The following is a 23,325-nucleotide window of genomic DNA, read 5'->3' as shown; positions in this document are numbered from 1 at the left end:
TAACTAATGCAAGCATTTTCAAGGAGGAGAAAACTAAATGAAGTTAGTTAGGAAAAGCATTTAAAATAATAAAAGTGTCATAAGGAAAAAGACAAAAATATCAAGGAAATAGGAAACAAATAGTAATAAAAAAAAGAAAAATGTAGAAAATGTGGTCTCACATACAGCTTCATATAATCTAATTGTTTTAGAATACGGCAAATCCACAAATTTCTATGTAGGTCTTAGAAATGCATGATTTAAGCCTATTGAAGCTTAGAGAGGGTTAATGCTCTGGCTATTCCCTGGACAGATGCAGAGATTGACATGACTAGGGAAGTTGTCCTTGATTAAACAGTTTCTCTGTCATCTCTAGTGTATGTGGCAGCAGGGATCTGTGAGTAGGTATGTTGGCAACCAGTCTCTCCATTGAGCAGTGGAAGGGAATTTTAGTGAGAAGCTGCTTTTTAGATTCAGTACCTACATCATGGGAGAGAATAGTTTGTTTTATTTCCTCTGAAGTATTTAGCCCACTTCTGAGTGCTGTAACTGAATTCAACTTATGGATGTCTATAAGCTACCTAACAAAATCAATCCTTGAATATCTAAAAATCTGTTTAGATGAGGCAGCAGATACATGCCAGATTGTCAAGTTGTCATTATGTTTAATGGACTAATTTCTAGAAATAATGAAGCATCTTTCAAATATTTCCTTCAATTTATCAGCCAATGAGAACAGAATGAAAATACAGTAAATTAAACAGTAGCAAGTTATTGATTCGGGTCTTATAGCTTAACTAATTCTAACAAGAAACAGACAAATGCAGAAGTCTGACACAGACTTTTTTTTCCCTCTTTGGGTTATTTTTTTTCCTTTTTTTTTTTTTTTTTTTTTTTTTTTTTTTTTTTTTTTTTTTTTTTTTTTTTTTTTTTTTTTTTTTTAATTCCAGGCCACAGATACTTTAGTAGTTACCTTTTTCCTCACTCACCAGAGTTTCTAATAGTCTCTTTATATATCTAAGATTATGAAATGGTAGCTGTAATTAGGAAGGCAGTGTGATATGCCTTCTAGTTGAAAATCATTGGTGTTTCTCTTCCTGGTTTCTTTTGCCAGGAAGAAAAGGATCAAATGTTACAGAGTGCAGTGTTTATAAAGATAACTGTTGTTTTTCTTTTAATTTAGCATTACTTTATTTTTTAGAGTTCCCCAAAATTGTTGAACATATTTTACAGAAATATTTCAAAGCTGTAAGAATCAAAGACATGGTGTTGTGTCTGGTTGGGACTAAGTTTCATAGAAGCTTCTATAGTGTTGTCTTAGATTTGTGACAAAAGCCATGTTAACTGCACACCAATATTTTAGATATTACTAAACAACATCAAGCCCTTTTCTGTTTCTCATTCTCAGTGAATAGTTTGGGGTGTGCAAGAGGATGGCGTTTAGGTTAGACATCTGGGAACAGGCTGGGCACTGGGACATGCATGGGAGGTTGTGAGTGATTTCTATTGCACTACTTTGATTTGTTTTCTCTTTGTCTTCTCCTTCACTTATCACAACTTGCAATTTGAGTTCTGCTTGGTCAAATAGACTTTTTTCTCCCATGCACTCCCAATGCATTTGATTACTGGGCTGCACTAATCTGCATGATCAGAATTTTTCCTTGTGCTTTGGTAAGTCAAAGTAAAAAGAGACACGACAAGAGGAAATGGCCTCAAATTTTATCTGAGGAGGCTTAGATTGGTTGCAGGTAATAAAAACTGGCTGCAGAGGGAAGTAGTGGAATCGCCACACACAGAAGTCTCTAAAAGGCATGCGGACATGGCACATGGGGACATGATTTAGTGATGAGCACAGTGACGCTAGCTAAATGCTTGGTGACCTTAGAGTCTTTTCCAAACTTTATGATTCTATGGTTCTATTACTTTATGTTTTGTTTTTTTCTGAAATACTGAGAGAGCTGACTTGTGCTGAATGTGCACAATTGGAGCAGATGACATTGTAGCCTTCTTGGAAAAGGAACAAGAATTGTTTTTCACAGCTGATTAAACTGAATTCATCTTCAAACTAAAATTTGTCTGGCTGCACTAAGTTTTCACTGGTCCAAAGCTCATATGCCAAGCCTCATTCCTACCTTAATTATTACTAGCAGAGTATTGTATAAGATGCATTTTCAAACCTTCTTGCACAGATCTGATTTGCGTATTACTGCTTCTTGAACACAGAGTAAGATCAGTCTAACTGGAAAAAGAAAATGCTATGCAGAACTACTCATAGTTGTCTGTCTGCATAGGTGTGTATTAGCTCACTTTATCTGCTGAAGAAAAAGTGATGGAAAAGGGAATTTTTAAAAGCAGGACCTGAAGATGTGGAAGTACTTTTTTTACTGTGGGGGTTACTTTTTTTACTGTGGGGGTTACTGAGCACAACAAGATGTCCAGTGAGGCAGTGGAATCTTCTCTGGAGATATTTAAAAACCTGTCTAGACACAATCCTGAGTCACCTCTAGGGAACACTGCTAAGCAGGATGGCTGAACTGGATGACCTTGAGTGATCTCTTCCAACCCTACCTATTCTGTGATTTTGTGGTTTGACTAAGTAGGTATCACATGGTACTTCTCCTTCTTGTCAGTAAGACAAGAATTGTCTACCTTTTCCCCTTTGTGATAAACTGTATTGCATTGTGGTGTGTTGTAGTTGTGGAGTCTAGACCACCAAGACATTATATCAGTGACTATTTGAATAATATTTTCAAATATTTTTTTGCACGTGGACACACATGGATTTTCCATAATCTGTATTCAGCTCATATAGCCTCAATTTCCTGTATACTAAATAGATAAGACTCTTCTTATAACCAATATTTTTGATGCAGTTGCTCTACAAATAGGAGGCTGGACTATTTTTTAGTAATTAAATCTGTTTCTTGTTCTATTTTGTTCTTTTGTGGACAGTGGTTTACAATATTACTTTGCTTTTACAGTTATGTTGAGCTCAGGACCTATTTTTTGAAAGTTTTATCATTACTTATGTACTTAGTATATTGTCTCAGCAGCATGAGGTGAAACTCAAGTCCAACAGGGCATACTATCACTCATGTTTTGTTCAGTACTTTACTGTGCAAAATGTGCAAGCTAATAACTAAGAATATAAGAAAGAAACAAGAATTAAATGAATTTAGTGAATTACATCATCTGACATAATCTAGTTCCTAGACTGCAATTATACACTCAGTCTTCTATGCCTATATTATTAAACATTATTAAAAAAACGAAGTGTGTTTTAAAAATTAAGAATTAAGGTTCTTATATGGATATTGTTTTCAACAGTCTACAATATGTACAGAGATGTATTTTTTCAGTATAATGAAACATCTAAATTTGGTGGTTACAGTGGCTGCAATGTTTGTATATTCCCCGAGCAGTACAATTAAGAAAACACTTACCCTTTGATGCAGCTGTATTGGTGGATTTTTCTATGGTGCAGGCTGTTCTTAGAGTTGAAAATAAGGTGCTGAATATAAGAGACTAGACATAAGTTGAATAATTCAGCTTAAATATTAACATGTATTTATAATTGCATAATTTTGAATTCTTCTTTGTTTAAAAAAAAAATCTTTAATTTAACTATGATACCATATCAAATACTCTGAGCACTGCATGTCATGGTCAAAAAACTCTCTATGCCTTTATTCTGTTCTTTCCTTCTCTTCCCCTTACTTTAAGTAGATGAGGAAGCCATTGTTCAAAGAAATACAGGATTGCACTCCTTCAGTATATTCTTTGTGTTATATTCATCTTAGTTTTTTTTTCCTTTGATACTTGATTTTTTCCAGTTTGTCATCCAGTAACTTAATTTACTCTGCCATTCTGTTCATCATCTGTTTGTATTGATTCAGTTTTTTTCCATATCTAAGATACTTCCATGTACCTCTGCAGTTGTAACACTCGCCTTCCCTAATCCATTTTATTTTCCAACATGCTAAATTTCAAGTACAGAATAGTATAGAATTAATGCTAATTTCTGTGACAATTTATTTGCCTGCCTATCTGGGAAGTAAGGAACTTATCTCGAACCTATCCTCTATCCAGTGAAAAGTCCATATGTATACACAAAGCAGGATGTCAGTGATACTCAAAACACATCTGTAAGGCACTTGTAGCCCAGAGGTTTTATCCTCCCAACTCAACTAAAAATTTGCAGATTTTATTCAATATGAAAAAATACTGAGACTTTTTAAAGGCTTTTGAAGTGTTTCATTGGGGTACCAGAGAGAATAAGATAGTATTGCAGTAGCTAATAAAATTTATTTTGGAGTTCTTTACAGTCAACTGATATAAACCAAATTATACATGTAACTGATTAATGTGGGGATGGTCACAAATGAATTACATAATTGGCTGACAGTGTGAGCAGCAAAATGGAGGCTTTATATATATTTCAAGATTGATATATAATTGAGTATAAGAATTGGCAGATGTACAATTGACTACAAATTTACAATTTATAACTTTATTGTTACTGGAAACAATTCACAATGTTTTTTTGTGTGTGCCAATATCAGGTCAGTGTTACAGCTACAATAGTTTGTCCTACATAAAAATAATAAGATTGTGAGAAGTGAACTGAATTCAAAGTAGGTTATTTTTGTTGGTTTTTAAATTGTTTGTTTTACCATCATAGAGACTGAATTTGAAATAAAAGGACTTAAACACTGACTGTTATCCCCGTTATAATTCTTGACAATGAAAACAGTGGTGGGATTTTAGGAAAATATTCTTCTGCAGGTGGAGGTACCGGAGGAAGCACTTTCCATTAAATGAGATTTTGGTCCAAACACTTGGTAAGAATCAGTACAGTTTATTGCAGTTTATCCACAGTCTTTGGAGTTTTCCTTTTACCTGGTTAGAGTTATGGGACAGATTACTTCTTCAAATGGAAAGTCTTGTGAGATACTCACTGCAGGACTGAAATTCTTTTTAACAGTGAGTAGTACAGTAAGCAGATCTGTCCTTAGGAAATGAAAGGAAATGAAAGAAGCAGCAGTTACATGAAACTAGCTGTGACCGAACTTATTTTCTCCTAGTGAATCAGTTTACACATACTTATTCAGAAACTACTGTGTTCATAGCTCACACCTATTCCTGGTGCCAGGAATGCTTGAACCTGATTGTGATTTATCCAGACAAATAATAGGGATATTAGGTTCTTCTTGAAAGTTATTACGACTTTGTCTAGACAAGTACTTAACCATGAAGTAATAAGCTGCCACTTTAAAGTCAAAGAGATTCCTTGTCTTTTTAAGGTTAACCAGGTGGTAAGGTGTCTGTGAAATCTAGAACCCTATGATTTCTTTTTCTCAGCACTTAAGCTGTCTTTTCAGCTTGAGGCAGCTTTGCAGAATTCCTTTGAACACATCCAAGGTAAGAAGGAGGATGTATTCCCAAAATCAAGACCTGATTATATACATTTCTCTGTTTCCAGAAAGAAACTTTATTAAACAAACAGAAAGAGCTTTTAAATTTTTTATTTGGAGTTTAGCGCTATTATCCTATTAATGGACTAGACAAAAAAGAGATTCAAGCAAAAATGAGAGGCAAAACCAGAGTTGTTTTCCTGTTCTTTTTCCCTTTAATTCAGAAAAGTATGAAAATGTATAAGATTACACTTTGTTCAGCAAACTTTTCTGTTTTGAGGTTTTTTTTTTGTTATAAATATGAGAGTACAATAGAAAGATTAGGTTTTAGTCCATTAGTTATTCATATTTGGCTGTCTACCCTTCCTATCTAGTCAATGGGAGTATATAAATACTTTTATAAGGATATTTTTCTCATTCATTCTATGACAGAGGTCTAAAATCAGAAGATTAACCATGATCTAAGTCTGCCTTCCTTTTGTCTTCACTAACTATGCAGCAGATACATGAAGTAAGCTGAGAGAAATCCAAACCAATATATATATATATGGTCTAAGGTCTTAATTTTTAAACCCAAAATAGAGTACATATCATTTAAAAAACAAAACAAAACAAAAACCAATATTTAAATGGGCTGTCTTAAGATAAATTAACTACCTTCCAATCACATTGTATGCCAGAAAATGGACCACTGAGGTGCTACCATGTTCCCTGTTAGCACAGGATTGGTTTCTCTGACTTCTTACACTGGTTTAATCATTGGTATTTGTTTCTCATGCTTCTCCATGAATGAAATATTTGAATTAGGCTTTGAATGTTTGTACTGGACTTAAATTTATTAAATTTATTTAATGTTTTACTTATAGATTTTTGATTTATTTTTGAATCAAATTCAACTATCAGCCAATGAATCAGGCATTATGGTTTTATAAAGCTTTGTGGAGTGCTCTGTAAATAATTATCCATACTTTTTATAGACCAAAATATATCCTACTCCTGTGGTCAGCCAGACATCGGGGGGGGGGGGGGAGCTTGTCTTCAGTGTATTAGTAGTTTTATATTTTGCATTTATAATTAAATATTTATATACATAATTCTTTATAATAACTGAAATTGAAGATTGGTTTGGTTCAGGTGATAAAAATAAATAATATTATGAAACTTTGGTAATTAGACCTTGAAAATATAATCTTTTCTGTTGAAGTTATATGAGTTTGAAATTATATCAAGAAATATTTTCCTTTTTTTAAAAAAAAGCCCCTTATCTTTCACTTTATTAGGAATAATACAATCTCAAGCATAAATCTTGTAAACAAACTTGTAGAAAATATGGGGCTGAGTTAAAAACTTCTGAATCATGTTAATGGAAATTCTATTGCAATCTAAATTTTAGAAAAGCTGAAGTTACTTCAGTAACTGTAGCTGTTTAAATCAAATAACTATTTAAGTTAAAGGAATGAAAAATATCCAGCTCTAAAACCTTTTCACAAAGGAACAGTAAAGGCAGTGACTGAAACACAACATTGCTGAAAGTCCCAGCAATTAATGTAAATCTCAGTTTCTCTCTCAGACACACACACAAACATGCTTACCTACACAGTCCCCAGCATTAGTTACTGCACTTATATTCTGAAGAACAGTAAGCCTCTCTACAGCTATTGATCTGCAGACTTTCTGAAATTAAACTGCCAGGTATCACTGTGTTCTTGATATGTTATTGATTTTCTTTGGAATGTTTTGGGAAGAAAAAAATATGACAGAGCTGTAGGACAAAGGGAAGGTCTCAGTTTTATTTAGTAGACAACTTGATTATGCAGCAGCTGAGCACAACATTTTTGTTTCTCTCCCCAGCTTTCCTTTGAGAATTGATGCTAAAATAATGGTATTTTTAGGGGGTTAAAGTGTCCTCCTGAATCATCAAATCTTTATTGATCTGATTCACAAAGGTTCTGAGCCCCTCAGGTGGCAAAACACTCACCTGCTGCTTTAAGGCAGATTTGACTTTGCTTTATATCCTTCAGAGACTGTGTTTGTGGAAAGAACATCTAACACATCATAGACCTGCCTCTTGTTTATAGGCACTGTTCAATTCACAGCCCTGATACTGCATTGTCGCACTCATCTGTGGCTTTAAGGGTCACCTTTATAAAAAGTTCGTTCACAGCCACTTTACTGATGCAGTAATGTTGATTCAGAATATGGAATAGGGAGTAAGAACAGGACATTTTTACAGTATATTAAACTGTTTTTTGCAATTATACTAAAGAATATTTTTTTTTTGCCTTCTTATCAATAATTCCTGACCAAACAACTCTTTGTTGCTTTCAAACTTCACAGCATTAGCTTCTTATGTTCACCGTCAGAGTTGACATCTACGCTTCTGTACTGCCTCTGGCTGGGACAGAGTAAATTTTCTTCATAGTTTCTTGTATGAGGCAATGTCTTGCTTTTGTGACGAAAACAGTGTTGACAACACACTGATGTTTTTTATTTGAGCAGTGTTTGCACAGAGTCAAGGCCTTTTCTGCTTCTCGCACTGCTCTTCCAGTGAGCAGGGAGTGCACAAGGAATTGGGAGAGAACACAGCCCGGACAGCTGACTCTTGTGGACCAGAGGAATATCCCACATCATATGGTGTCATACCCAATAATAAAATTTTCAGGAAAGATGGAGGAAGGAGGGGATGTTTGGAGTTGTAATGTTTCTCTTCCCAAGTAAAGCAACCATTACGCATGATATAGCGTGGCTTTCCTGGAGATAGCTGAACACCTGGCTGCCCATGGAAGTGGTGAATGAATTCCTGCTTTTGTTTCGGTGATGTGCACAGCTTTTGCTTTACCTGTTAACCTGTCTTTATCTCAACTCATGGATGTTCACACTTTTCCTATTGTCTCCCCATTCCACTGTGAGCAGAGGACTGTGTGACTCAGCAGAGGCTGAGTCACCTGATGGGGTCAAACTACCACAGCTTGTTAAACTATCTATAAATCGCTTCTCCTGTTGATCTGCTTGCTGCTAATAGTAAAGTTTTCTCTGCTTTGTCTCCCTCTCCAACTCCCCCCACCCCCCCGCATTTTTTTTATAATACTATATCCTTTATTATTTGGTCTGTGGATTTCTTGCTTCCACCTGATGTATTAGCAGCCATAGGCATTTCATCTGCTGAAAGTGTCTCTCTTCTTGACTTTTTATCCTGCCTAGAGTTATCTAAGGTGGCATTCATCCTTTTAAAATTCCAGTATCAACAAGGAGAATGATTCCACGAAGGAGGAATACTGTGGTAGGTACTGTATCACTGGGGAAAATCACCTTCTGTAAATACCTTTTTTTCCATCAGTTACCATTAGAGCACAAAGTGACTAACTGCTTAACTTTACATAGATACATATCTAACATTTGGTAAAAAGGTAAAAGAGGTTAGATGATGTCCACTGACAGTGTCTAAAGAATACTGGTTATATAACCTACTAAACAACTTTTTTTTTTTTTTTTTTCCAAATTCCTCTCTCAGGTTGCTTTTTTTATTTTGTTTACAATTTGCCACAGAAGAATACTGAGCATAATTGTACTTCAAATGTTGTCTTAATTACTAGGTTCTTTCAATATAGTGCAATTTACCTGACCTAATTGCTACCATCTAAAGATTAAGAATTGTGAGGGAAAACAAGTCTCTTCAAACCTGTTCCAGCTCTCTGCAGTCCTCTATACCATAACTCATTTATGGCTCTCACCTTCCTGTATAGAAAATATAGGTTGAAGTTAGGTGATTAAGATGATCATTATATTTAACACCCCTTCCAACCCAGGACATTCTATGATGCTATGATCTATATTGTAGACAGAGGGGAGGTTTCTTTCCCTGAAAAACACCTGTGCAAGCCATTTAATATCTCCCTTTAATATTTTCCTAGAGTTAAAGAAGTGCTTAGCAGCTTCAAAGTCTTTGGATGGTGTTGAAGTACACAGTTTACTAAAACATGTATCAGTAAAATAGGACAATTTCCACTCCTTTGTCAGTACTATAAAAATCATTGGCTCATAATACATAAACTCAAATGTATCCGGCACCTTCAAACTGAATACATTTGTGCAATTTTTTTCAAAATATTTTTAATAAAAATTTTGGCCCAAAATAATATGTTTATCTCTTAGGTAAGAAAAACATAAAAAACAATTATGTTTCCATGTTGAGTAAACGTCAAGGAGAACACTGTCCTGTGAAACAACATATGATGTCATTGTTATTATACAGAAAGACTTACAACAAGTTATTGGTAGAAGAATAAGAAAATATACACTTAATATAATAAAAATTGCTGAAAAGGAAGAGATAAAATTTAATGCATACAGCTTAAAAGTTCTAGTAGATATATGTTTAGTAATATTTTTTTAAAAGTGATGTGACTTTTTTTGTTTTCTTTCTGCAAACATCTCTGTTTTGTGGCACTTTTAATAGCTGATGGTTAGTGCTTCAAAAGATTTTCCTTGAATTATGACCATGTAATGGTCATAATTTTTGGTTAATATTTTTTGCTTTAAAAAATTCTTATGTAGTTGAAGAAATTACTCTACTTTGCTGGGAAAAAAAATGAAATCCATATGGTAAATATTAAAATTCTTTCTTCAAAAGGCTGCATTACTTTGAGAATAAATAGCAGCTGTATGTACCTATTTTATAAGCATTCATTGGCATCACCGCCAACAGAAATGCTTTTTAATTTCCAGACCAAATTTGAGCTCTATCAAAAGTGCAGTTTCTTTTGGTTATTAGATAAGTCATTGATTGCTGATACAACCATGGAGTCCTGTGACTTCAAAGGGAAAGATACAATAGTGGAATGCAGCAGAACCCTCAGATTTAGGCATCAGAAGCAGTGATAAGTTTACACCTAGAGTAAAATCTTGGATATATTTGTTTCTGGCAGCAGTGAAAATGGTATTGTTTTCAGTACTGTCAGTGTATGACAGAGGTTTGTACTTTCTGAGGGTTTATACAGTGACAGAAAGAGCTAATGGAAAGTTTTCTAAATGGGAAGGAAAGTCTGTCTAAAGCGGCCTTGTATTTTCCACAGGAACAGTAAATCATTACATCTTGAACTTCTCCACCCACAGATCCCACATAAAGACCTAGGAAATCTGAAAGTGATAGCAGAGATGTGGTCAAGGAGAGGTTTTTAAGCTCCCTGAAGCAAAACTTAACCTTTAGCTTGGTAACTACCGTAGCACGCATCTGAATACCTATGAAAATCATAGTATTCAAAAAGCATGGAAAAAATTAAATAGGCATACTATAATTCTGGAAAAGTACTTGAAGTATTACATGTGGTTATAATCTCTTCTTTTTTCTTTTTCTCCTTTCGTGTTGAAAATCTTTGTTTGGAATATCTGTTCTTGTGTACAGAGAGACTTTTTTTTTGTTGGTATTTGTCTTTACCTCTCACTCTCATGGTAGGTACTTGCATACTGTGCTGTCTCCTGAAGATTATATTTTAATTTTACTTAAAGTGACTGATCAATCTATCTTATTACAATGTTTTTCTCATTGTAAACAGAGATTTCTGAAGACAAATCAAGAATACTAAGTAGCTATCTAGTGAAGTCACCTAGCTGATCAGACCCAGAAACAGCTTAGTCAAAATGATATGTCTAAATAGGATTTGTGAAGTTTCTGAATGTACTTAAAGATTTGAACTCTGATTGAATTTTTTTTTTATTATTTAAAAAGTTGTTCACATATTTGTATGTGAAATATTTCTATATAGAGGCAATGCCTTTCTGCCTTTTTTGCAAACTAAACACGATAGGTTGTTTGACCTGGCCTACTTTCCATCTTACTTCCCACTCTACACAATACAAGTTTATGAACTAATGTCAGATAAACTATTTTTGCACATAAGATTGAATGTTTCTAAGTACTATGTAGAACCAGAACAAGCTTTAGAATTTTAGAGATCATTAAAATTACTTGATTATATAAATCCATTCAACAAATTTGTATATTTTATTTCCTGTCTTTGATTGATGTCACTGATAATATTTTTAAAATTTTAGAAATTTGAAACATATTGGAAGTATACAATGTCACTTTTGAAACTATAGCTAATTCTTTAGCTGTCCAACATGAAAGAAGATGTCTCATGATCCAGCTGAGTTAGTGTTGAAATTGGTTTAAATACAAGCGTAGCTTAACTTTGTTACGGTTAGCCTTTGTATGTACAGTTAATTTATAACAGCTAAAACACATGCTCTTCCAATCCCTTCAATTCAGCCATTTAATCTCTCTCCCAAACTCATACTCTCTTGCTACAGGGCAATTAATCCTTATAATGCTTTTTTAAAAGGTCAGTTTATGAACTCAGATAAGGAAAAAAAAGTCAGTGAATTGTGGGTTTTTTCCTTTTTCTTTTAACATCAGCAGAAAGCAGAGCTACTGTTTTAGAACTGCAGATACATTTAGATAATTTCTACATGATCGCATCAAAGACATTCTGTTCTCTAATTACTGAAGTCTTCAAAGAAAAATATGGGAGAGAAAAAGCCCTGTCTTTCAACCATCATTGAACTCCTCATGCTAGTAAAAGTTGGGAGTATAATATGAGGGCAAAACCTACAAATGCAAATATTGAAACACAGAAGAAAAGTATGATCCCTTTGACCTTTAGTATTTGGATGATAAAAATCTAAAACATTGCCCAATATCCTGATATCCCACTTATTCTTTTTATTCTTTTGCTTTCTGGATCTGAAAGCTCTTTTCCAACCTAAATGATTTTATGATTCTATTCTTGAATTATTTTTAAAAGAGAAGAATAACTTCTTCTGACACTTGTTATATGTTACTAATTCAAGGATTTCATAAAGACTGAAGTATTTCTGTCAAAACTAAGAAGAAGTCGGATAAGTGCAATGAAGAGAGATGGGCCATGCAGGGAGATTACACCAGCTTTTAGTTTGGTTGTCAAGTTGTTAATAGAGTCAATATTGTGAAGAAATGAAGTTTAAAGTCTATACAATGAAAGTATATTCTACTCAGAAAAACAAATGTAACAACTGTTTGTGACTCTTGCAAAAGGCCACATTTTAAAAAAATATACAGAGATAGGAAAGGTTGGATGAAAAGTATCCCATCATATATTAAAGTGCCCAAGATTCTATGTAATGGCAGTCTGCCTTATATAGTATTAAAGTCAATTTAGCTCAATATTAAGATTTATTAAATTGATGTAATGGGTCTACTGTAACAGACAAGATGAATCAAATGATACAATGATTCTGATAGTTGTTTTATACATGTGTGGTTTCAACATTTTCATTTTTGTAAATATGTGGTAGAAATACCAGGGCAGTTTATTGATACACAATGCAAAATATTGTATTTCACACTAGTGTAGTGGGAAACCACCCCCCCACCCCCAGTCCCCTCTCCCCCTCAAGAACCACTCCCCAAGACCAAATACACACAAAAAACCTAAACAAACAAAACCACCAAAAACCCCAACCACAAACTAATAAAAACATCCAATCAAAAACCCCTTACTCCATTCCCCCAATAATTTGTTTCTTTGATATATAAGTGATTACTTAATTCTCCTTAATTACAAGAGTGCAAACTTCCTTTACCTGCATTTATTCCCATGGACCTTGCCATGCATAAATTAGTTGCAAAAAATAGTGTTATAGAAATGCATAATCCTCTTCAGAAACAGTAGTCAACATTTTGTTTTAATTAGTTTCAGGTCTATTCCTTTCCCCATCCACTTGAAACAGAAAATAATACTTTCTGTTGTGGAAGGCTAACACAAGTATAGCTGACCTAAATATAATTAATGAGCACTGAAGAGAAGGCGGCATTAAAGATGAAGCTTGTTGAGGACAAAAAACATTTGTTGCACATTAATAATCTTCCGTTGATTGGGTTACTGATGCTATTCCCAAGATGAGAGCATGGCAATTTAAAAGAAAATGAATACTTTGTTTCCACTCTTAAATAGCAGTATGTTTTGAAATAACAAAAGAAGAGGTTGACATGCCACATAGGTAATTTAGTTGCAGCTCCATTCCTATGAATCACAGCCAAGTAATTAATCTTTTACCTAGGAGACAGTACTAGTGATATTAATAAAATGTGGGAACAATAATCATTTTTATATAAGGAAAAACAAGTACCTGGTTTACAGGAGATTGATACTTTGTACAAATGTGGAGACATTGAATTTTGATATCAGTGTGTCAAATGTCTAATTGATGGATATTACTAACATATAACGGTTTCACAGATTGAGGAACTGAACCTGGTTAAATGCATAAAATATTTATAAATGTTGCAACAATAAAATCTGTAGAAAGTTTTCTACTTTGTATGCAGCATGAACTGTTCTCAGTCTAATTGGTTTTTCATAGATTTAAAGACAGTTTCTACAAATAAGAGTGCATCTGTTTTCCCCAAGACACACATTATTCTGATTAAATATTTTAAATTAAGATGGAGTGATTTCATGTGTTAGTTTTGATTATGCTGGTTGGTTCAATGAAAAAAAAAATCTGGCAATCTCTTATAAATATTTCAAAAATCTGAAGTGGTATGACTTTGTGATTAAAATTGCTTAATTACCATTTCCTGAAATATTAGGAATTAACCAAAGAACAGAATTACCCTAAGAATTATCTGAAAGTTTTGCACCATAAAAATGGTGGCTTTTTTAATATTTGTGCTTGATTTTTTTTTTAATTGAATCAGTATGAGACCAAAGTAGTTAATTCTAGCTGTATAAGTGAGGTAAATTTTCTTATTAATTTGGAATGTGTGCTAAATTCCTAAAAAGTGGCCTTGTATTCTCTACAACCTCTCTACCTGAGAGATTTTGTTTAAACTATAGCTGCTGTCTACTACAGGATCTATTAAGATCTATTAAGAAAGCCAAAGCAGAAAATACTCAAATTCATCTATTTTCAAAAACAGATTAATAAAATAATTTGGATTGGAAGGGACATTTAAAGATCATTTTGTACGACCTCCCTGCAATGAACTGGGACATCTCACCAGATTGCTCAGAGCCTTGCCCAATCCGATCTTGAATGTTTCCATGGTTGGGGCACCCACATTCTTCCTGGGAAACCTGCTACAGTGTTTCATCATTGCCATTGCAAAAAAATAAATAAAAAAATAAAAAAATTTTCCCCATATCCAGTCTGATTTTACTTTCTTTTAGTTTAAAGCCATTACCCCTTGTCCTTTCACAGCAGACCCTCTTTGAAAATCTGTCCCCTTCTTTCTTGTAAATTCTCTATTAAGTATTGAAAGGCTGCTATAAGGTGTCCCCAGAGTCTTCTCTTCTTCAGGCTGAACAGTCCCAACTCTCCCAACCTGTCCTCACAGCAGAGGTGCTCCAATCCTCTGATCACTTCCATGGCCTCCCTCTGGACTTGCTCCAACAGGATCATGATTTTCCTATGCTTAGGACTCCAGAGCTGGATGGATTATGCCAGCTCGGGTCTCATGAGAATGGAGTAGAAGAACAGAATCATCTCCCTCAACCTGCTGGCCATATAGAGATTAAAAAAACCACATTATTATGCCTATTAGAAAAATCAATAACAAAAAGAGCTTATCGACTTTGCAATTGAGCGGTGCTAGAACTCCCATACTTGAAAGCAGGAAATTTGACATTTTCCAGTTATTATTCTTACATGGTGTACGTGTTTTATTACTCTTATCAAAATCTAAAAAAATATTGGCCAAATGAAAAGATGATATAAAATGAGTTTGCTGAAGCTCTCTTAGACTATCATATCAAAAATCTCCAAAGACTGCAATGAGATGAGCTGGATTTTCACCAGCTATTTCCTGATGCTTCAAGGTACATAGCATAAAAACACTGAAAAGAAGTAAAATGTATTTACTTGCATCCTTCAATATCTTCTGAATCCGAGGAGCAAAAGCTAGTTTGAGTTCACAGAAGAAAGAAGCCAGCATTGAAATAAAGCATTGGCTGAATGAGGATCTGGCATGGGTGATCAAGTACAGGAAGATGAGGGAGAATACTCGAAAAAGTAACCTAAGAAGTAACAGAAGCATTGAATAAGAAAATAGCAACTGAAAGATATGTGTGGAAAAAGGAAACAGAGGGCATTGGGCACCGAGTTGGTGGTAGGAACACAAGCAGATTTTTGAGAAGCCAAAATGCTAGTCCTTTCCCATGATGTCTTTCAGACAGTCCAGACACATTAAGCAAAGGTCTTATTAGGTGAAGACCTCTGTGTCTGTGTTCTGCTTGGTGCTTTCTAAATTTTTATCAGATAATATGGCTCACTGTTCAGTTGGCAGGTAATTTCATTTCAAAACTGATACTTTTTCTTCTTGTCAATTAAAATATCTCCATGCCATTTTGAATAATTTTGTTATTAAACACTTAAATATTTTTATTGTGAATTTGCAGTACTGTCTCACATCTGAAAAATAAAAATGGTGTAATAAAATGTTTCAGAAAGAGCACATGACTTTTGAGATTTCAAACCTTGAGGAATTTTAGAAGTCTTTTCTCCTTGCTTCCTATCTAGATGATACTCTTCATGTTTTGGATGGGAGATTTGGGGAAACAAAAAACCAAACAAACTGTTAGATTGCTTGTTTAATATTTCAACTAGCATCAGAAGCAGCCTGCTGTTGAAATTCCATAGTATATTCTGACTGGTTTACATGGCTGGCTAGTATTAAACTTTACTAAACTATGAGCTTTTCTGAGAGAGGAAGCCTGGAGGAAGATATGAATATGTCATGAATCCTAGTTTAAAATATTTTATTAAAAATAAAAATCATATTATTATTATTCTATAAATTCATGTTAGAGCTACTTTTGCTAATACCTGTCTTGGTGATTCTTTGAGCGATCCTAAACCATTCGCTTTCAATAGAATAGAATGGTAAGATTTATCTCACCTATCTTTAGGTGATTGTTAAGAATCTTGTTTGCTCTTTCATTAGTTAATAGTAGGGAAGAAGCATTTTTCCAAAGCAAACTATTCAGTACAAAGTCCATCATTCACTTTAATCTAATATTTCATGAATCATTTCTTGGATGTGATTTGAACATTTCCCTCTCTGTTGAAATGAGAATCAGCATAGAGTATATTAGCATAAGGTAAAATATTCATTAGGAAAAGCACATCTAATGCTAGCTGTGCTAACTGCTTCCAGAGGAATTTACATTTTGAAAGATGCTATTTTGCTGATTAAAATACAAGAAAATCAAATGTCTTACAGCAGCAGTAAAAGTATTAACATCAATTACATTGTACACACTACACAGCAAACTCTTGAAATGAGTTAATGAAAAAGAGGCAGAGGTCAGCACTCTTATCTGCTAATTCAGGATTATGCATTTTGGCAAAAGATGGATAACATAATTCAACAGAAACTTCAAACTTTACAATAAGTAGAAATAGGTGCTTCTTCAACAGAAGTTCTTTATAGTTGTAATACTTTCTCCAGAGGGTCAAATCACACTCCTTTATTCTTAACTATATGTACATGAAAAACAAAGCACTGCATGTGCTATGTTTGCTAAAAGAAATATAGTTTGTCTGGTTTGTTGGGGTTTTTTTAATTCTAATTTTTGATCACTATTAATGATACAGTGACCCAAGCCATTCCATTCATAACACATGAATGAATTCTTTTGTTGAGAGAGATAAAGGAATTTGAACTACACTTCAAATATTCCTCTTTTTTTTTCACTATACACATTAATTTTAAACTGTAATTATTAATTTTATTTTTTCAAATAAAGGTATTTACAAGTTTCTAGCTGATCATAATCAAAACTCTTTGGGGCAAGGCAGTGGGGTCACCAGGGGATAATCAAGATATTAAATGTTTGCTTACTTAGAAATCCTACAATAATGAAAAAAAACCAAAAAACTAACAAAATTTATGATAATTGTATTCATTGATGGTAGTGTCATGCTTTTTTACCATAAACAGGAAAAGCCAATCCACTTATGAAAACATTCACAGCATAAAATTCTGACTTTAAATTTCATTAACGGCATACTGTAAGAAGTATTTCATTGTTTGCTTCCTATTTAATACCTATCTTATCACAAAATCAAAGAATAATTAAGGTTGGAAAAGGCCTCCAAGGACATCAAGTCTAATTTTCGACTACATACCACCTCATCAACTAAACCATAGAACTAAGTACCACATCCAGTTGTTTCTTGAACACTTCCAAGAATGTTCTCGAGAAGTCTGTTCCACTGCTTGACAACCCTTTCAGTGAAGAAATTCTTCCTGATGTCCAACCTGAACTCCCCTGGTGCAGCACCTGGTTAATTTTAAGTGATTAACTGGAAGTCAATGCACATGATGTTAAGCAGCTGATGCATGTGTCAGTGTGGGTGAGAGGGGAAGGAACAATGAGGCTGGAATATGCAAAGCACCTTGAGCATGTGGGCATTGATAGGAGAACTTTCAGAATTTTCACTAAAAAAAGAAAAATAAACAAACAAAAATTTTTAAAAAGGTGTGAGCTTGGCGGTACAGTTGTTAAGTGTATATTTTAATTAAATTTTGTATTATTATATTTCTTTTAAAAATCAAAAATTGCATTCTTGTCTTTGTTATCTCTGATTTTATTACTTAATTTGTATCCACAATTAGTTAAGACCTTTTCTTTTTAATTCTTTCTGTGAATATCCTCCCACAGTGAAATAGCAATTCAAAGCAGAAAAACTCAGAAAAACACTAATTTCTTAGACTAGGTCTGTGCATTTTCAGCCTTCATGCCAGCAGAGAGCAGCAAGGAACCCACATGTGCAGGGATTCCTGGTAAAAATGAGCTGTGAAGGTGTTCAGAGATCTGGCTTCACAGTCTGATGATGTGATAGCCCGTAGACCACAGATGGGTTGAATTGAGCATCCAGGTGGACTACAGCCACCTGGTGATGGGGTGGTCTGGCTCTCAGACAGACCTACCAAAGGGAAATCTCAAGTCCAAGTAACTCTAAATTTGAGGTTTTCATTATATCTTACTGGATTGTTGGCAGAACCAGCCTGATTTTATGATTCAGTATTTCTGCCTCTCAGACCCTAGTGACATAATTACATCTTCCATTTGTCTTGTTAAACTATTTAGAGTTTTTTCTCTTGATTTGTCTTTTGCTGTTGAGTATCAAGTAGGATGAACTCAATTGTAGGTATGTTTGGTAACTACTTAGTCAACCTTGAAAATATCATCTTCACTTATATTTTATAGAACAATACATACACAAGGAGAATTAACCTATACGGGACTTCCCTGTCTTCCTAGACTTTCCCCCTTTCATGTCTCAGAAAATAAGACCAAGGAACTAAACTTTGTCTCTGCCCAAGTTACAGAGAATGCAGTCAAAGCAATTTTAATGTAAATGGTTTCAAAGTATGTCTTTACACATTCCAGTTCATAGTCATCCCACTGGAACACATGGAGGTCAGTTCTAATTTATGTCAAGCTGCTGCAGTCACAGAGAGCTGAAAATAAAACACAGCACTTATTGCTAACAGAAAAAGCTTTTTTTTTACTTTTATGAGGAAAAAAATTAGAAGGAAAAAAAGTGAGAGTGATTGTGGGAGGTCTATGCAGTGGATATTTTTCCTTGATCTAGTATGATCTTCCTTAGCAACTCAATGTCCATCTAAGTATAAAATATGCTTATTAATCTTCAAAATGTTTTTCTACTGAAACTCCCTACCAAAACCCTCTCTAAAATGGCAGATAATATACTTCTTTGAATATTTTTTCTAGAATACTAGTCATAAAAATATAATATCCTGTACCCTACACATTAAATTGGACTGCTAATTGTTTCATGACAGAGAAAATATGATAAAAGTAGCTCACAGAGAGACCAGCTAATATAAAACTTTATGGAAGATACAGTATTTTTTTTTCAAATGAAATTTACTTTTATAAAATTTGACAGTGGATTCAAAGTGCTTGAGCATCAGTGGATAAGTGAATGCATTAATTTTGTAGAGGTGGTAATGTCCACTCTGCCTTTAGCATGTAGATTTTCTTCATTCTGCATTACATTTACTGGTCAGGGCCCCTCCCCGGGCAGATGGAGCTCGTTAGCCCTGTAAGGCAATCCATCTACATCCTGAGGACCTCGCTGCCACCGTCCAAGTGTGCTTGGCCCCAGCAGATAAACCTTAGGATTAAAGGGTGGGCTCAGTTCCGCGCACACTGTGTCTCACCTAAAAAATCCAATGCGCAGGCTGGAAGGTGGAAAGACCTTCCCCGGTTCTTCCTTCGCGAAGAGACTGGCCATATTATACAAAACTGTCTTATCTTTATTATTAGCCTGTATATAGTAGTTGTAGGTCTATTCATCATTGTTCAGTACAATTCTCCATTGATTAAAATCACAGTGGAAAATTAAAGCCTTTCTTGAAACTTAGACAAAAATATCTTCAGTTCCTGAAAAGTCTTTTCACCATGGCAGGAGGTTTTAAGAAATAATTCATATTTATGTTCCTTTCAGACAAAATTTCTTGAGAAATGACATGTACTACGGTACTGGAAACTTTATCTTCCTGTCAAAGCTGATGCAGTAAAGTCAACTGAACAAGATAATAACATATCTCTGATAAAGGTGGAAGGTGAGTCAGTGCACAGGGGAAGAAAGATGAAAGAAGCTTTCAATCTCAAAATATTTTGGAGCAAACAGTGATGTGCTAGCGAGTCTTAGCTGGCTAACATGATGAGTGCCAGGTTGAAGAATGTTGGATGTGTTATAAGTTGAAACTGAAACACAGAAAAGTTCCCCCAAAGACATTGAAATTATGGTGCTTTGCTGCTGAAAGCACCATTTTGAGAATGGCGCTTGATTATTGTTAAGGTATATTTTCCATGGGATACACTTGAAAATAATTTTAAAAGAAATGTGTAAAAGTGATTTTTTTTTTGTTTGTTTTTATTAGTAAATGGGAAAAATCATTAAATACATTGGGGACATTTAAAAATATCTTAAATAATTAAAACTATCACTGTAGGCATACTACATGTCACATACGTTTTGCAAGGAAAAGTTTGTCTTGGAAAGCTAATATGTAAGTTTAGTAAGCATTCTGAACAAGTGATTTCCTTAATGTTTCCTGACTATTGTGTATAAAATGTAGAGAAAATTGCTGTGGTTAAAGTGGAACAGTATAGGAAATTGGATGAACTTATTGCACTCTGCTGTGCATTTTCTTAAGCAAGCATGTACTTCTCCAGCGACCTCATTACTCAAAAGCTGTGAGTAGGTTGGTCTCTGAGAATTTACCCCAGAAGTCTAGAGTTGATTTTTAATTTCTTTTTCCTGTGTGTTAATCTCCACTAAATAGAATTCTCTTCAGAAGTTGAGGATCTACTCTACCCATTCAGATAAACCTGTTGTTCATTTTCTTAAATGTGACCTTGAACTCATTCAAGGGAACAAGTCATTCAAAACAGCGCCTTCAATTTTTAAATAATCAAGAGATAAGTTCCATATGAGTTCTTATAACCTATATGGATAATAAAAAGCACTGTTTTTCAGTCAACAGCATGAGTTTACATTTGCGAAAACTAATGAACAAAATGAAATATCAACTGCTTGTATTAGCTGTCTATAAAATGTACTTGTTGCAGTTAAAGTAAAAAGCTGTATGATACTTATACACTGAGAAAGCATATAATAAATGTTGCCATGATTAATTCCTTCTTCTACTGTCATTTGAAAGACAAAATTTCATATGTGTGTGATTATTTTCTCTCTCCTCAGCAACTATGTCTTTTGCTATGATGGTAGTTTTTATATTTCCAAATGTCTAGAGTTTTTTGGTGGTTTGGGTTAGGTTTCTTTTTCCCCTGTTTCTCTCTAAATGATCTGTGGTGTAGGAGAAATTATTAAAGTTTTGTTATTTTTTTCCCTCCATGTGAATAATTTTATAAAAATGTTCCTCTATCTGAAGCTGCAGAGCTTCCCTTGTTGCTTGTAATGCAAAGTGAAATCTGACAGTCTTCTTCAAAGCAGCTAATCCAAACCATCTCCACTGACACAGACCAGAGGGGAATCCTGGAAAAACAGCAGCCAGGATAATTCCAGATGAAACTATGGCAGGAACAAACTTTTTAGAGTTATGCCTTTTCATAAGGGAGCCAATCAGGAAAAGGCAGGAATTGGTTTATGAAGCAGAAGACATGATAAAAAATTACATATTCTATACACTTTCTATATATCTTCTTTGCAATCATGTTTTGGAAAGAAAGTGCTGAGGCACAACCTTTGGATTCCAAAAGTCACTAAAAGAAGTTGCATTGTCTTTGATCTATATAGAGAAAATTATATTTGTATGGTTTGTGTGAAAACTAACATTTTATCTTTGAGTGGAAAAGGGAAAGTATATTACAAAGTAGAAACATTATTGTTTTTTTCTTTTTTAAGTTCTCCCTATATCTTTGTGAGGTGTTTTACACAGTAAGTGGAGTATTAGACATCTGTGAAAATCTGCATGTGGTAAAGGTTCAAAGAGTTTCTCTGGATATGTTACTTTATTCTTATTCAAATGGTAGAAAAAAAAGAAAAATTACATTTTCTCACTGTCTTGTTTTTAGATGTCTACAGTGAATGGGAACAGAAGATGGCATAGGCTGTTAGCAGAAATTAAAACAAGGAATGTGTCTGTTCATAAATTTGATGATGTGGAATTTCAGCTACACATAATGTGATAGATGAGCACCTTGAAGAACATTTTATTTTCTTATTTGAAAGAAACATTTTGGAAGAAGATTTTATATTGTTCTCTATAATGTCTCTGTCTATCTATACCTAAATATTTATATTTCATTCTTTGCATCTGTGTAGGGTCAAGACTTATTTCACATTTGAGACTTTCCCTGTATTTTTTGGCTGTTTTCATCTTTAAGCAGGCTTATCTGAAGATATGACATTCTAGAAAACTCTAGGACAATCTACAATGGCAAAATTGACATTTTTGCTTAAGTATGTGGTTAATTTGGATTGATATTTGAACTAATCCACCAAGTTTCCGTGTTCAAAGGACTCAGATGTGAAACACATGATTTTCCTTGGTCTATCTGATGCCGAAAAAAATCTTGAATTTCTCTCTGCCGTATCTCATCTGAGACTCCCAGCTGCTAGATAAACTAATGTTACTCGGGGGGCAGGGTTATATGTGTCAGTTTTACTGAAGAACTTGGATATGAGGGGGAAATTTTGGTGCCAGAACCTGACTTTTTTAGGCAAGTGGTCAGTTCAAAGCTCCTAAGAACTCTGGTTTCTAACATAGCACTTTGTTTATTTTATTTTATTTTGAAACATTATACTGGAGTAGTGGACCTATTTAATAACGGTAATAATTACATAATTTGGTCTTTGAATTAGATATATGTTCCCATTTCAATGTGACAGTTCTATTCCATATTTTTATTTCATTCTGCAAGGGAGGTTATGGCTGGCCATTTAGATGACATGGTTTTTGTCATCTATTGGATCAGTGACTTAATCATAGGATTTCATTTTAAAGAGGACTAACAGGTCTACTAATGCCAACAATAAGATGACCTGGTAATATTCAGAGTTCAAAGTTTAATCACAGTAGATCAATCATCACAAAGTTCAAAGAGCATTATTAAGCAAGCTGCATATTCTAGGTCTTGAGGCAATATAGAATTAATTGTCAGGAAAACAGTGGAAAAGGAAAGCACTTTAATCTTCTTGTCCTCGGTGTGACACATGTCAAGTTTCAAAATATGCAACATGATGTCATAGTTGCAGAAAGAGAGTCAAATTTAGCCAAGGAGAAGGTGCAAAGTGACCCGGTAAAGCTTTTTTTATTATTATTATTTTGAAGTTAATAAACCAAGTGATATTTAAAGGTGTAGTACCCAAATTTTGTTTCCAAATTTTT

General features: G+C 34.2%; 1 long non-coding RNA gene across 2 annotated transcripts in view; it reads left to right on the top strand.

Annotated features, from left to right (window-relative positions):
- The window catches only part of LOC114063671, an 89,965-nt gene extending 67,788 nt beyond the window's left edge, over positions 1-22,177 (top strand). Inside the window, exons 1-3 of one of the 2 annotated variants that reach the window (XR_003572589.1) lie at positions 12,251-12,411; positions 19,914-20,031; positions 22,010-22,177. This is a non-coding gene — a long non-coding RNA (uncharacterized LOC114063671). Of the gene's footprint in view, positions 1-12,250; positions 12,412-19,913; positions 20,032-22,009 lie in introns of those variants that run through there. The other variant, XR_003572590.1, reaches the window with a different exon arrangement.
- Positions 22,178-23,325: the final 1,148 nt, after the last annotated feature.

The sequence above is a fragment of the Empidonax traillii genome, unplaced genomic scaffold, assembly GCF_003031625.1.
Source record: "Empidonax traillii isolate 1590-97213 ecotype Southwest subspecies unplaced genomic scaffold, ASM303162v1 scaffold479:size629863, whole genome shotgun sequence".
Lineage (NCBI taxonomy): Eukaryota > Metazoa > Chordata > Aves > Passeriformes > Tyrannidae > Empidonax > Empidonax traillii.
Note: the sequence above shows the minus strand (reverse complement) of the source record. Positions and strands in the feature narration are given on the sequence as shown.